General features: G+C 46.9%; 1 protein-coding gene across 2 annotated transcripts in view; it reads right to left on the bottom strand.

Annotated features, from left to right (window-relative positions):
- HAUS5 (HAUS augmin like complex subunit 5) overlaps nucleotides 1-17,032 on the bottom strand; it is a 308,992-nt gene that overhangs the window by 27,247 nt on the left and 264,713 nt on the right. The gene's annotated exons all lie outside the window — the stretch shown is intronic.

Genomic DNA, 17,032 nt, shown 5'->3' with positions numbered 1-17,032 from the left:
CTCATTCATTTACACGTTTACAAATGGCCAAAGACAGCTTCTTCAGAGAGGTACCCCAAAGAAGAGGACAATATAAGCGCTTTTTTTTAAGGGCCATTCATTAGGGAAGTTGGTACTGCTGCCATGTGTGCAAGTGGACACTGCTGGTCATCATTAACCCCTTCCACACTCATGACGAGCTGGGCTCGTCATGGTGTAGCCTCCTCAAACACTGATGACGAGCCCAGCTCGTCATAAAACAATGAAATAGAGCAATCTCCAGCACAGGAGGGGAAAACGCATAGCAGCCATGGAGTTAAGGAAGCTGATGCAGCAGGACGGGGCCCCAGGGGTTTGAGGGGCCTACTGCATCACAATTATGACTGTCTACCTTTAAAAAGGTGCATGGGAGCTCATTTTCCTTTCTAGCATTCAGACCGAGGTGATGATCCATCATGGTGGGGACGAGGTAAAAGATGCAGAGGAGATAGCCTGTTACTCAGGAGTGCGGTTATCACTAGTGCAGCAGGTGTAGTTGCATTGGGGTCCAAGAGTGTGAGGGGCTCACAACAAACCAATTATGAGGAGCGGTATGTTTGGGATAATGCATCTTTTTGTTTGATACATTTAATGTTTTAGAAGTCTCACATTTAGTGCGGTTTATAAGCTATGGAAAAAGTACTCCAGAAATAATCTCATATGCCCTGCACACCGCCAAGTCACTCCCGCTCCCCCAATTTTTTTCATCAAGATTAGGGCAGGGGTCTGACCTCAAAATATTTTGCTTTGAATGGGCTCAAAGGAAAAAAGTTTCAACACCTCTGCCATAAAGTATAGTAGAGTACACAGGGCGGGCAGACTGGTCAATGCTAAAATAAAATGTAATTACCAAACATTTACAGTGGTTGAATATTATGGCCCAAACATAGACAACCCTAGTCCATTTAGAAGATTGCTGACAGAACTGTTGAATTTCCCGGATCCAGTCATATTGGCCGGAGATTTCAATGTGATTTTAGACAGCGTTTTGGACCGCTCGGTTAATAGTAAAGCTGGGGCAAAAAATAGGATGCTGCCTTTAATTAAAGCTTCGATTAAACAGCTAGGATGGAGTAATATATTGAGGGAGAAGATGGCTGTGAGAAAGGGGTTCACCTATAGTAATAAAAAAGAAGGGCACCAATCGAGAGTTGATTTCTTTCTAATAGATCAAGAGATTAAAGAATAGGTACAGGACATTAAGCATGTTGGAGCCCATCTGTAAGATCATTCTGCGGTTACATTGGTTCTCTCTTTAACTACCAATTTGACACAGAGGAGATGAACGATGGATCGTGCCCTATTATTAGATGAGGGAGTTAGCTTAGATTAGAGGCTGAGGAGTTCTTCGTAATAAATGCTGACAGCGCCCCACCGGGGGTAGTATGGGATCCATACAAAGGCTATTTTGAGAGAAAATAACTTCCTTTCAAGCCTTTAAAAGGAAAACGTTTAAAGCAGAGGTTGGTAAGTTGGAAAGTAATATCCAGCTGTTCGAACAGCAGCTGTTGGCTGCCGTAGAGGAAAGAGTTATAAGAATTACAAACCTCCGTTCATACCTTAAGGACAGAACTCTTGGGAGTAGTAGAAAACAGGTTAAAGACAAGGTGGCACTTCAAATATAGAGAGGGTTGTGGAAATGTTCTAGCCTGGAAAGCTAAGGGTGAACAAGCAAGAGGGTACATAAAAGGAATTTGTTGTGAGACTCCAAGTAGACGCCTCACAGGCAGCAAAGAAATAAAGTAAGCATTTTATAGACATTTTCAGGAAATGTACCAGGAGGAATTGGTAGTCCCTTAAGAGGAAGTAAAGGCTTGGTCGGATCAAGATGTTCCCTGCAGGGTTAGCTAGAGTAGCAATAAATAAATGAATAGTACTATTACTCTGATTAAGATCAGGAATGCAATTGCAGCAGGGAAGTCAGGCAAAGCAGCAGGCCCGGACGGTCTGCCAGCAGAAATCTATAAAATATTGGAAGAGGTTTTATTGCCAGTCATGTTAAAGCTGTTTACGGGTATTTTTGAGAAGGGGTAGAAATGCCAGCATCTTTGAATGAGGCTACAGTAATGCTGATCCCCAAATCAAGAAAGCCCCTAAATTCATGCGAGTCTTACGGACCCATTTCGCTATTAAATTGAGATTATAAAAACTGTGCCAAAATATTATCAGAGTGGCTAAATGGTGTGATGGGGGCCTCCTACACGATGATCAGAAAGGTTTCGTGAGGGGAAGGGGGATCCATGAACATACAATTTAATTGGGGCAATTCATATAGCCACTCTTAACAAGGTTCTCCTTGCAGTCATTACACTAGACACCCCTAAGGGTTTTGACAGAATTAACTGGGCCTACCTTCAGATAATAATAAAGATGTGTAACCTTGGTGAGAATTTCTGCAGGACCCTAGCAATAATATACTGAGAACCAAGAGCCAGGGTTTTGGTGAATGGCAATCGGTCTACGCCTTATAACATCTCAAGGGGAACCAGACAGGGATGTCCTCTATCCCCACTGCTTTTCAATTTGTACATTAAACCAATGGTAATGAAGTTCAGGAATGAGAATGTAACACCCCTCTTTAGGTATGAAGGCTGGGAGAAAAAGGTGGCCCTGTATGCAGATGATTTCACGGTATACACCTGCAAGCTTCTGTTCCACTGATGAACAACTTAGCCTTACATTTTGGTCGTATTACAGGATATGCATTAAATAAGGATAACACAGAGATAATGGCCTGGAGCTCAGAGGTGAATCAGGACACTGTTAAGAGAGAGATGAGATATTTAGGCATTAGGGTCATACAGGATAATTAGCACATCTAGAAAGTGAACTTCTTTAGCGTATTGAAGGAAACATATAATTTAATGTTAATTTGGTTACACTTACCGTTGACAATCCTTAGAAGAGTGAACCTGGTGAAAATCTCAATCCTACCTAAATTCGCATTTCTATTTCAGACGATTCCTCTGAGTTTCAAAGAGGAGTGGATTAAACAAAAATGCAGGCTAAAGAACAAGTTACTTTCGGTAACACATTATCTGATAGAGACTATCTAGCTGCCGATTCCTTACCTTTGAATTTCCCAGGCGTCAGGCTGGATCCGGAAACTTTTGCTGAGCAATACCCCTTGCGCGCAATTTCAGGTGGCTCAATTCGGCTCCTTCGTTGTCAGCATCGGTTATGACGTTGCAGTGCCTATATAGGCACCCCACAGGCGCGCGGATGTCGGTACTTTTTATTTTTTCCATGCCTGAAGCACAGAGCCACGAAATTACTGACATAATCGTGTGCAAAACTAGGGCCCTAAAAAAGAAGTATCCCTAGTCCTACTACATTAGTCCGCAAAGCGGGGAGGCATGGGTGGGACTGTAAGCAATCTGCAGCTAGATAGAGTCTCTACCAGATGATGCGTAATTAACTTGTTCATCTAATAGAGACTTCTAGCTGCAGATTCCTTACCTTTTAATCAGATACCCGAGCCGTACCATTCTGGCAGTGGCTTGCGGACTCAAGACCTAGACTAATAAGTCTTGCAGGACTGAACGGGCAAAGTGCGCATCCCAGCACACTTGACCATCAAGGCAATAATGTTTTGCGAACGTGAGCAATGATGCCCATGTCGGTGCCTGACAGATGTATTAGACTGGGACACCCCGAACCAAGGCCGTAGTTGCAGCCTTTCCCCTGGTGGAATGAGCCCTTAATCCCTCAGGGGGCTGCTTCTTCGCCAAGGCGTTGACAGATTTTAATGCAGAGAACAACCCAGCGAGAGATGGTTCTTTTCTGCACTGCCTATCCCTTCTTTGCTCCCACATACCCCACAAAAAGAGTTGGTCATCCACCCGGAACTCTTTTGTGCAGTCAAGTTAGAACGACAACGCTCTTTTTGGGTCCAGTCAGTGGAGACGCTCCTCTTCCTTAGAGGGATGTGGGGGAGCAAAGAAGGTGGGCAAAGTAATAGATTGGCCCAGATGAAATGGGGTCACAACCTTTTTTAAAATAATGCCCTGGTGCAATGCACCAATTTGTCTGGAAAGAACATAAAATAAGGAGGCAAGCTGGATAACGCCTGCAATTCACTCACTCTCTGGGCTGATGTAATCGTTACTAAGAAGGCTGTTTTGATGGTCAACAGCCAGAGGGGACAATTGTGCAAAGGCACGAAAGGAGTGCACATCAGGTAAGTGAGGACCATTGTGGCATAATAAAGGGCATCGGTAGAAATAAGTGAGCCAGCCCTTTTAGAAATCTATTTACAATAGGAGATTTAAAGAGAGAAGGTTGGTCTGGCAGCTGCAAAAAAGCAGACAGAGCAGAGGTGTAACCCTTAAGAGTTCCCAAGGCTGAGCTCTGCTGGCCAAATTTAGAAGTAAAAAGAGGAGCAGAAAGAGGGTCAATGGACCTTTCTGTACAGTAGAATACAAATTTCTGCCAACGGCAGGCTTATACCGACTTAGTGGAGGGATGCATGGCCACCAGAATAACATTACAGACTTCAGGAAGAAGGTCAAAAACCATCGACTGCCGCCGCTCAATCTCCACTCATGGAGGCGCAGGGATGACCGGTTCGGGTGGAGAACCCTGCCCTGCTGCTGCGACAGAAGATCCTCTGGAAGGGGCAGCTGATCGGAGGATCGATACTAGTGTTCAGAAGCTCTGGATACCAAACTGTGCTTGCCCAGTCCGGAGCCACAAGAATGACTTGGTCCCGATCGCTCCTATCTTCTTCTGAGCTCTAGGCAGGAGTGGTATGGGCGGAAAGGCATACAACAGGCCTGAGCTCCACTCGCGATGAAACGTATCACCAAGTGATAGCCGCTTTGGAAACTCCAGTGCGCATACTGCTGACATTGCGCATTCTCTTCGGAGACGACCAAATCTAACCAAGGTTCTCCCCACTGTTAAAAGAGACCTTGTGTCACCTCCGACTGGAGATTGCATTCGTGATCCGGCAGGCATTGGCGGCTGAGATTGTCTGCCCTGGCGTTCAGAGAACCTACCAAGTGTTGAATCACCAGGGTAATGATGCCCTGCTATTCCAGCCATGTTCAGAGACGCAAAGGGTCCACAACCCCACCCCACCCTGCTTGTTGCAGTACCACATGGTGTTGTCCATGAACAACTGCACCAACTTCCCCTTGACAGAGGGAAGAAATGCTTTCAATGCCAAGCGAATCGCTCAGAGCTCCAACAACTTTATGTGGAGCCCTGTCTCTGCCGGAGACCAATGAACACCTGAGCTCCACCTCTCCCATGTGGCCGCCCCATCCCAGAAATGACGCATCTGTCACAACTGTTAAATCTGGTTGCGGTGGGAGAGAGGTCTGCGGTTGCCTCAATTGCGGTTCGTTAACCACCTTTGCAAATCCTTCGCAGTTCCTTCCGAGATCTGAACCACATCGGTGAGATTTCGGCACATTCACAGAGAACCCCAGCGAATGCAGGAGGTTTGCTGTAGTCTAAAGGTGGGAGACGACGGTCTTAGGCGAGGCTGCCTTCAACAGCCAGTCGTCGAGGTAGGGGACTCTAACCTGCACTGCAACCACCGGCATCACCTTGGTGAGCACCCCACGGGGCACTGGTAAAGCTGAAGAGGAGCACAGTAAACTGAAAGCGCTTGCGGCCTACCTTGAACTGCAGGTAACACCTGTGGCCCGGCAGGATGGGAATATGAAAATACGCATCCTGCAGGTCCATCGCTACCATCCAGTTCTCTTGGTCTAGGGCAGACAAGACCTGAACCATAGTGAGCATTTTGAATTTCTCCATTTTGAGGAAGAGATTGACGGTCCGAAGATCCAAAATGGGCCTCCGCCCCTTGTCCTTGTTCGGAATCAGAAAGTAGCGGGAATAACAGCCACTGCCTACTTCTGAAACTGGAACCCTTTCTATTGCTCCTTTGGCCAAAAGAGCTGCAACTTCCATTTGGAGCGGCTTTAAATGATCCTCCGCCAGCCATTCCTAACCTGGCAGAATAGTAGGATGAAAAGAAAGGAAGAGAAGAGAATAGAATAGCCCTCCTGGACGATCTACAAGATCCACTTGTTTGATGGTGTAGATCTCCAGGGGCGGGGGGGGGGATGGGGGGAGGGGGGGGGGGAGATGAAAACAAATTCTCCCACCCACTGGAGTAGTGTGGTCCTACAGAATTAGCCTAGGAGTGCTTGGAGGCTGCGGCTGCTGAGGGCTGTGTGGTAGACGACTTCTGGCCTCCATTCCTAGGATGGAATATACTGCATCCACGTCCACGCACGGCTTGGGTAGTCTGTGCGGGACGGTGGCTGGGATAGGGCTGACGCAGCTGGAAACCCCTTCCGTTGCCAGGAAAGGGACGAAAGGAAGACTGGCCACGAGGAGTGGAGGAGAGGCCCAAGTATCTCTCCGTAGCTCGAGAGTCCTTGAACCTGACGAAGGCCGAGTTGGCCTTTTCTCCAAAAAGGTGGGTTCCATCAAAAGGCATGTCCATCAAATTGGCTTGGACCTCACCAAGTAGACAGTTGTACGAAGCCATGCGTGGCGTTTCAAGGTCACCATCGTTGAAATAGACCTACCTAGCGAAGCAGTCGTATCTAATACACACAGTATGGCAAATTTTGCTGCATCTCTTCAGTCCTTGACAGCTGGGGAGAGCACAGCCCGGGCCTCCTCCGGGACTTGTGGCAGCACCTGCACAACCATCTCCCAAAGAGATTGGGGGTAACGGCCCAATAAGCATGTGCGATTCACCAACCGCAATGCCAGACTGGAGGAAGAAAACATTTTCTTCCCAAATGAGTCCAACCTCTTGAATTCCCTATTTGGAGGGGCGGAAGGGAATGCGCCCTTGGAAGTAGAGGCCTGCACCACCTAACTTTCTGGGGTGGGGTGTAGCTGAGGAACTTTGGGTTTCCCAGAGATGGGCGATGGCGATGTGCAATTGTCCTATTCAGAGGAGCCCCATTACTAGGCTTGGACCATGTTCCTAGAAGGACGTCCGTAGGTGCCTTATTAAAGGGCAACAAAAGTTCAGAGGCAGAAGCCCCAGGCTGAAGCACTTCGGTCAAGAGATTGCACTGAGATCAGTGAGGGCAGCTCCAGTCCAAGGACCTCAGCTGCCCTCCTAACCACCATGGCATAGGACGTCCCCTCCGCCGTAGCCACTGTAGGCGGAAAGAGCATGCCAGTGTGTGGGGAAGTATCCAGACCACTGGCTTCTCCAGGTTCCCCATACCAATCCATTGTCTCCTCAGACATTCTAGTTCTTTAGAGGGTCTCCAGACTCCTCCCATTCCTCTCCTGAGCCCAGCACGTCCACAAAGTGCTCAGACGACAACACAGAACCCCTGGAATGTCGATGTCAGAATCAGCATCGCTCAATGCCATTCTGGCTCTGTGTCAGTGCTCCTTACCTTTCTCGATGACGGACGCCAACTGAGGTTAAGACTAAGTCCGCTTTGACTTTTTCTTCTTGTGCCTCTTCCCAGAGTGTCCAGATGACCTCGAATGAGAGGAAGAGGACTTTAGGTTCCGTGAGCAGTACCGCGACCTCCTCTTCCTCGAACAGGACCATGACCTCCTCGGAGTCTCGCTTGACGTGTCAACTGCCGGGCCGCGAGCAACTTTATTGCTCGCTCCCTGAAGGTCCTCGGTATCATCGTCCGACAGTCTGAACACGACTTCGAATCGTGGACGCATTCAAGACACAGACATGTGCGGTGGGGATCAGTGACCAACATCATGCTGGAACAAGTCTTGCAAGGTTTAAAACCGGTCTTCCTACCAGACATCCCCTGCATACGAAGTCATATCTAAAAAATTTCGACAGAGGTCGAGAAATAGCCTGCCCAAAAGCGGCAGGGGAGTAGCTCTTTTCGGATAGGCGTTTAACTGGCGTGGAAAGAAAAGACCTGATGTCCGCGCGCCTGGGTGGTGCCAATATAGGCACCGCATTGTCATTACCGAAACAGTCACGCAAAAGTTTCCGGATCCAGCCTGATGCCTGGGAAATTCAAAGGTAAGGAATCTGCAGCTAGAAGTCTCTACCAGATATTAGCAATTTTATTTGGACTTCAAAGGGTTCTCGGATTGCCTGGAAAAAGCTTCAAAGGAAGAAAGATGAGAGGGATTTGTGTTTGCCAGATCTGTCCTACTACGCATAGTTATTTTTGTTAAGAAACAGGAAGATGCTTTTATACAAACCAGATGGCTCCGATATTGGGAAAATGTTAAAAGCGATGCTATCAAATATTGCTGGAGGAGAACATGGCTTCCTGTATAAATTTGAAGATCCCAGATATTTTCAAAAAGTGCGTCTCAAGACCCTACAGAGCCTAGCAATTACATTGTATAAACATGGTATAAAATTAGAAAAAAGACACAAAACTCACCTGTAATAGTGGGCTGGTTCCAATATGGAACACCCCAGGCTCCCCTGAGTGGACGAAGGACTGCGTGGCAGCCCCCTTGAGGGAGGCAGGGGTGGTAAGATGGGAACAGCTGGTGGAAGATGGGGAGTTGATCCTTTGGGCCAAGTGGTCAGACATAACAAAAAATAAACTATTGAGGTTTAAATATCTCCAAATCAAAAGCAGGTACAAGTCATCTGTGGTGGAGATAGGATCTTCAAATGATCTGGAATACGAAGTGGCCAGCGATGTGCCAAGAAAGGTAGCTATATGGTACTGGCTACTGGTGGACCTGACGGATGGCGACTTCAGTCTACCTACTGAACTGTGGGTAAAGAGCTTGCCGGGGATGCATCTTGAAGATCTATGGCAAGTATCTTTTAACATTTTGTACTCCATGGTATACCCTGCAAACTTGAGGAGGAACCACATCTTTTGTCTTCATAGAGTATATTGGATACCCCTAAAGTTATCTAAATTGGGGAAAGGACCAACACCGAGGTGTACACAACGCACCCAAGAGAAGGTAGATAACATCCATATGTTTTGGAGTTTCCTGCGATTCAACTTTTCTGGGATGACGTGAGCAGATATATGTCAACTATACTTGGCGTAGCTCTTCAGGAAGACCCAGCCCTTGTATTTTTGGGGGTTCTTTCACAGCATGTGAGCTTGTCAATTGATGTGAAAAAGCTAGGGGTTTATCGGATTCTTCTAGCTCGGAGAGAGATCTGTAAGAACAGGACAAGCAAACTACCTCCGACTGAAGCAGACTGAGTTAAGTCCCTTAAATATACCATCAGTTTGGACAGAGTGTTGGAAACAAAAAAGAAATGCATTCTGGTCCCCCTTCCTAATTGGCTAGAAAATCTCTGATTGAAAAGGACTCTGTCTGGGATAGATCCTAGTCCAATGATTGTGCTTTTTCACTATTGGTCCTTTCTACATCTCCGGAGAGGTTTGCAGGCGGCCTTTTGATCAGAGCAGACTACGGTAGGAGAGGTGCTATGCGACTTGTACTAACCATGGTTTTAAACAAACATTTCTGGTTGGAGCTGGTCAAGGGGGGCCCCAGAGTTTTTTCTATTTTTCAAATGAGGACTAAATAATTTTTGTAAAATAAATAATGACTGTGTGGGAGTGCCTGTAGTTGAAAATTATTCAGTTGGGTCCTGTATTCCAATAATGACTCATTGGGGGTCCCTGTAGTCCAATGATGATTCAGTGGGGGGGTCCCTGTATTACAATAATGACTCATTGGGGGTCCCTGTACTCCAATGATAATTCAGTGGGGGGGTTCCTGTATTTTAATAATGATTCAGTTGGGCTCCCAGTATTTTTAGTAACGATTCAGTGGGGGTCCCTGAATTCCAATAATGACTCACTGGGGGTCCATGTAGTCCAATAATGTTGCGGTGGGGGTCCCTGTACTCCAATATTGAAATTGGGGGCACCTGTATATCAATATTGATTCAGTTGCGGTCCCTGTATTTCAATCATGATTCAGTGAGAGTCCCCAGCTTACAGTAATGATTACGTGGGGGTTCTCAGAAGTCAAAAGGTTAAGAACCACAACTACACTTCACCGCCAAAAGACTTTGGCAAAGCCAGCAGGGCCCAAATGTAAAACCTATTGGCTGTGCGAATGCTGGTCTGTTTTTAATGTCAAGGTACTTTTTTAGTTTCACTTTTATGTGATGTAGCTCGCACTATGAACCAAACAGGTTTGTTTAACTTTCCCTCTGCCCTTTTGTGTAAAGTTTGAACAGTCAGTCACTTACACAGCATGGGAAAGATAATTTAGGGTGCTGGCTTGGGAAGACTGCAAGCGGACGTCCTACACAGTCAAATCTTTTGACAATGCAATTCTGGGTCTAGTAGGCAAAAAGGTTCATATTATGCTTGTTCAAATAAAGCCTTTTAGAAGCGACTGCCAGCTAGTGCTGGTACTGAGTTATTACAACTATAGCAGCCCTTTGGGATGTGCGAAAAAGCATTTCAGCCAAGAAAAAAAAAAGCTGTTCTGGGAAATAATGTGGCTGCCTCAACTGAAAAGTATAGGGAATGTTCCTTTGAAAGTGCAGCATGCGTGCTTAGAAGTTCGGGTTCTACCACATTAAAGCTATAACAGGACTACTGTGAACTACTAATCCTGTGACTTTACCACGTATGGAACCCTGCTGAGGAGGGCTATTTGCTTCCCCCACGGCTCACCAGTGAGCGGTCAGTGTAAAGGATGTTGCGGGTAGGAGCATCGTCCCCACACAATTATAGGCCTCACTAGCTGAGATTGCCAACAAGGGATGGAAACGCTCCATTATGTGTATGCCGCTTGATAACAGCCCTAGACAATGCCTATTTGAACCCACTGTCTTCAGAGAGACAAGGAGGTGCGACATCACTTGCAGATGCTTTCTGCTCAGAATCATCCGCCTGATCAGCAGGTCTTGCTTTTCTTTTAAGGTCGGTCCTAGAGAGAGCTTTAGTTGATTTGCCAGACTATTGTATTACGAAGAAAAAAAATCATACAATCATTTATATATATGCAAAAATTGGTTTTGGGATCGTTGTCTTCATCCATTGGTTTGTTAACCTGATAGTCACATTTTGATGGCACCCACCACAACAGACAGCAAAGACTAATTGCTCAACCCGCTTCAATCACTGGCTCTGACCCTTACCCATGGGTACACCCACAAACATACAGTGCTCTCCGGCGCCAGGAATGGCAGACTCGGCGGCACTAAATGAGGCTTTTTGTGTCTATATGAAACAAGCATTTACAATGCAATGGTCTCTGCATTATTAAAGGTAGAGCTTTTGGCATTGCGCATGACATTTTTTTCTTTTTAAAAAAACAAACAAATAAATGGTATTGTCATTTACAATGGCAATAGGTGAGCATTAGAGAGTAGTAGAGAGTATTCGCGGACACAGAGCCACACACACACACACAGAGCCCCCCTCCCACACACACACAGCACCACACACACAGAGCCCCCCCCCCCACACACACAGAGCCCCCCCCCACACACACACACACACACAGAGCCCCCCACACACACACACACACACACACACAGAGCCCCACACAGACACACAGCCACACACACACAGAGGAGAAGTGTGGCTCAATGGTTAGAGCGGCAGACCCTGATGCAGAGGTCTAGCCTGGGACCAGGGTTCAATTCCCCGCCTCGGCGGGTCTTGGGCTCAAAATTCCACGGACCTGAAAATTCTCGCCTCGGTGCCTATTCCAATCATGGAGTCCCACTTTGCAACTCTGGGCAATAGCTTGCCTAATCTCCACAACGGCCCCCACAACGCTAAGGATGCCTGGCCTCCACCTTGGTGGTTCCCAGGAGTGGACGCCTCACAGGGAAAGCCAAGATGGGTTCCACAGCGGTATTCATACAAGCGCCTTGAGACCCTTGCGGGTGAGTAGTGCGCTATACAAGTATCAATTTACATTTACATTACACACACACACAGCCCCCCACACACACACAGAGCCCCCCCACACACACACACAGAGCCCACACACACACACAGAGCCCCACACACAGCCCCACACACACACACACACAGCCCCACACACACATACTGCCCCACACACACAGCTCCACACACACAGAACCACACACACATAGAGCCAAACACAGAGACACACACAGAGACACACACACACACACGCAGAGCCACACACTACGATCATGCTTGAAAACCATCGCTTTTCATTTTTCTCAATGTAGCGAAATATTCTGATCCCACACACACACAGAGCCCCCCCACACACACACACAGAGCCCCCCCCCACACACACACAGAGCCCCACACACACATACTGCCCCACACACACAGCTCCACACACACACAGAACCACACACACATAGGGCCAAACACAGAGACACACGCAGAGCCACACACACACACACACACGCAGAGCCACACACTACGATCATGCTTGAAAACCATCGCTTTTCATTTTTCTCAATGTAGCGAAATATTCTGATGTACTAAGGTGAAACACTTCTGTGTGTTAAGGAAACAAATTTTTTGGGGGATACTAAAGAGACTGCCCTCTTCTTGCCAACTTATTGGAGGCAAAATAAATTAGGGAGCAGCAGTTCAACAATATAGACTTTGTGTACACATTTTAAACCTCTGTCTAGTGCAGTGGTAATGATAGCACCATTCAAAAACAAAAGATTTAATTGGTGGCACAAGTCTCCTGCACTTTAAGGCAGTGTGGCCAGCTAGACCACCTTCTTATGCATTTCCCCCAAAACATTACCTGTAGAAATCATGATTACAGCACAACCTTTTTGGACATACATTAGGATTGTTGCGCAAATCACGAATCACGAGCACATGAAATGTTTTTGTCCAGGCAATCAACTGAGCAGGTGGACTCTGTTGGTCAAACTTCAAGAGATCTAGTGATCATGGCATGACTTTCCATATGCTAGTCAGACAGCCTAAGTGTTGAGTGCTGTCCCAGCAGTGGCCTGATGACAACATAAATGCAATGTGTATGTGCTAGCTGATCACTGCATAAGTGAGTCAAAGAATGTGTTGAGGGTTTCACTTAATCAACTCATTCAGCTGTAGTGCTTTAGGGACGAATTCTACTTGGAAGAGGTTGGCTAACATTCTCTGCTGCCAAATCTGGTTCTACTGTCCCTATTTCAGCAGTCTGCTAACCCAGCCAGATCACTATTCCAGTCCATTCATGCCAGTATCTCCCCTGCTCCCAAAGCCATCTAAAATCTCTCACCCAATAAATGCAAAATATTGCTGGACTACTTCATCAGCAAAATCCTTTCCATTCATGTCTCCACTACTCCCAGGAGTAGTCTTATATAGGTGAAACCCACGACGACAAATGCATGGTATCTCTTCAAACTGGTCTACCAGGCAGACCTCATCATTGCCACAAAAAAAACACAGCTGCCTACTTCAGTGACGTCATACCAACCAAGATCATCAATTCAAATTGTTCCTACTTTGATAATATAATGCAAAATCGTCAACCCATCCCTAAGCCAGAGAACATCTCCAGACTTCCTAACGCACACCCAAATCGCTCCTATCCTAAAAAAAAATCTAACCTCAACCCGAAGTTGTCAACAATCTAATGGCCTTCATGCAGCCTCTCTTGGCTAAGCAAAGCTACAGAAAAATGTGTCTCCTTAAAACTGACAGATTTCATCAATGCTGGAAATTTCTATTAGGCTGGTTCAAAAAAATTGGGCTTTGTAATTAAAGGTATAGTAGGAAAGTGGTTCTCTTAATTTCTATCCAAGCGCTCTTACCGGCGGTGGTTCCGGATCTCTGCTCTGGAGGTGGTGCGGGACGCGTTCAACCCGGCTCTCTGACGGAAGTGGAGTGCTTCTGTCTGTTTTTCTTCAGGCCCTGATTCAAGAGTGGGCGCGGGCTTCCCGTCCACCGCCAGTGACCTGCTGTGAGCTGCCAATCAAGAACAAATTGTCCCCGTGCGACCAAAATACATCACCTGTGATCAATGGTTTCCTAGGTGAAAGGGCAGCGTTGCTGTAGAGAGGCCAGTGCGTATCTTTTGTGCAACCGTGGTCTTTGCCTTGCATCAACGGCAGAGCATCGTAATGATACAACAATAAGAGCATAGCGAGAGGCGGGGGAGGGGGGGCAGGAAGACACTGGGGGTTGGGAGGAGAATATGAGCGGAACAATAGGGGGGGCTTCATTATAAGTTATCAGAATGGATTTTGACTGCTCTGGGGAAGAGGCGCATTTCAGTGCGATCTTTATGTAGTAGCCATTTCAGCACTTAGGGAAAGTACTTTTGATGCAGTGGCCTAAACGAAAAAACTATTCTCCCTAGTCTCATTCCCTGGATGGACATCCGACCTCTGAGGCCACCACCCCAACTCTGCTCCAACACCCCGCCACTCGGACATCACCCGGACATGAGAAAAACACTACCGGCTGGGACTGTAATGGATCATGTGTCGGCCCCTGCGTACACATACCTGCCGCAAGCCAGAAGAGCCAAAGGAACAGCAGCAGCTGCGGGCGGATTGTGCCGGGGCGCAGGAGCGTTACAGCCGATCAGAGCCCAGCCAGAGGGTGAGGAGGGAGGAAAGCAGCGCGAGGTGGCTGGAGTGCGGTGCCGCTAAGAACGGCACAAACAGGGGGGCAGAGGCTTACCTCATGTCCTCGGTAGACGCTGCTCGAGCAGCAAAATGGCGGCCGGCAACTCTGAAAATTTTCGGATTTGGGGGCATGTTTCGCTGTTTTGAGTGACAGACCAGCAAAACGTACGCCCCCAAATCCGAAAAAGACAGAGCTTATTTGGAGGGACGGCTCTCTCCTCCAATGGCTGGCCTCTGTTTAGGAAGCCAGCCAATGGAGGAGAGACGGGCCGAGAGGCGGGTTCTAAAGCCGTACTAAGAATCATTAAATCTCCTCCCCAGACTGCGCAAGCGCAGCCTTTAGCTGCTCGACCTAAAAAGTGGCTGTGATCACCACGTTTACAGAAATTGTGGCGCATTCGTTTTGTGCTCACTACAATCATTTTTCTCACTTTATATGGCTTGCTGCTTGCCTGCCGTTTGTGGAGTGTCTATAGGTTTTAACTGCTCTGTAGGGGATGACTATTTTGTTTTAATGTTGGGTTTGCTTTTTGCATGACCATTGCCAATGCTTTTATTTCCATTTAAGCAGTTTGGAATGTGTGCGGCGTGGCAATGACTTCCAACTCAACAGGGCAACTAGCTCCGCGTCTCTGAATGAGCTATACGTTTACAATGCATGGCGTTTCCAGGTTTTAGACTACAACTGCACGTTTATGTTTTACACATCAATCGAAAAGTACATATGTAATTCAATGTTGCGTTTTGCCGTGGCGCCTTTCATGAGTGATTGCTTGGCTTCATGATGCATTTTAAGGCTGTTTATTTTTTTTTTGTTAAACTTGCTGTCTTCCAGAAATTCTTTTTGATTTCTGCGATAAAGTCAAATTATTCCTTTGTATTTTCCATCTTCAGCGCTAGTACCAGATGTTTACGTGTACAACTTTGCGTTTTACCATCTTGAACAATATTTTATTGTGCACGGGGCCTCCGCAGGCTTTGGATTTAAATTGATGTCTTTCTGTTTTGTGTGTTGGCTACAAATGTTCTTATTTTGCATGTTTCGGTGTACTCGCTTCCTTTGTCTTTTTTTTAAGCCAACTTTCATTGCACATGAGCGTCCCAATACTTTAGACTTCAATAATGGTTTTATGTTAAATACATAAATAAATAAATAGATAAAATTGCTCAACTCTGCATTCCTATTGGTGGTGTTTTAAGGGTGGCAAGCAAAAAGATGCATTATACGGTTTATCTGCAAGTGAGAGAGAAATATTTGTTAAGCGCTTTGATGATATTGGTCACTGGCCTTTTCAAAAGGTCTTTTGCAAATGGTTCTGGTGGGTATCTGCCTCCCCTTGATGGATGGTAGGAAGGCCTTTAATGCTGAACATATGTCACGCAACTCCATCTGACTGATACAGACCTGGGTTTCCAATAGAGACCAGATCTCCAACTCTTCCAGGTGAACTTTCAAAAGCAGCAGCGACTTATCCGTCACAACTGTCAGCTCTGGGTGTAGAAGCGAGAGGGGTCTGCAGCTGGTCAGGAAGCGGTCGAGCAGACGCCACTTCAGACATTGTTCAGTTGTTTCTGATACCTGGAGGACAATCAACAGATTTTCTTAGTGCCGGATCCACTGAAACTTCAAATCCCACTTCGGGGCCCACATGGCGGAATGGACAAGCTGGATGCATGAGACTCGCAGGTAAAGAAGTCTCAGAGCTGCTGTCACCAAGATCCAGGACAGAGGCTAAAACAGAGAGATCATTGCCCGAATGCCCGGAGTAAAGGCCTAAACAGCAGTGTTCAAGACAGCTCGTATAAAAGGAAGTCTCTGTGAAGGAGTCAGGTGTGACTGACTCGATCGAGAACCACAACAATGTCGGGAGGCTTGCAGTCACCTGAAGGTCGTCTACAACGGACTGTGGCTGGCTCGTCTTCAGCGCCCAGTCACCAAGGTAAGGGAACACTGGTATCCTCAACCTTCGAAGATGGGGAACCACGGATAACACTTTTGTGAACACTCGAGGGGTGCTGTAAAGGCCGAAGGGGGCACAGTAAGCCTAAAATGTTTTTGGCCAAGGACCAAGCAGGTCCTCGGCTACCATCCAGTCACCCAGATTCAGGGCAGACAACACTTGGACCAGTGAGTATTTTTGAATTTGTTGTTCTGCTTGAAAGCATTTAATGGGAGAAGATTTAAAATAAGACAAAGGCCTCCATCCATTTTCAGTATGAGAAAACAGCAGGAGTAACAACCCGCCCCTACTCCCAAGTCCGGAAACCCTCTTGATTGCCCCTTTGGACAGTTAAGCTCATACCTCTTGCAGTAAGATGGGCAGGTGCTCCTCAAAGCCACTCTTTTGTGGAAGGGATCTGTGGCAGGTCAGAAAGAATCAGAAGGGGTTTGCCAAGCTGAACGATTCGGACTGGTCGGTCCCATGTGATGGTCTGCAACCCTGGGAGAGTGTGTTGGATCCTGCCTGCCACAGGCTTGTTGTGTACTGCGAAGGG

This window comes from Lissotriton vulgaris, chromosome 7 (genome assembly GCF_964263255.1).
Source record: "Lissotriton vulgaris chromosome 7, aLisVul1.2, whole genome shotgun sequence".
NCBI lineage: Eukaryota > Metazoa > Chordata > Amphibia > Caudata > Salamandridae > Lissotriton > Lissotriton vulgaris.
Note: the sequence above shows the minus strand (reverse complement) of the source record. Positions and strands in the feature narration are given on the sequence as shown.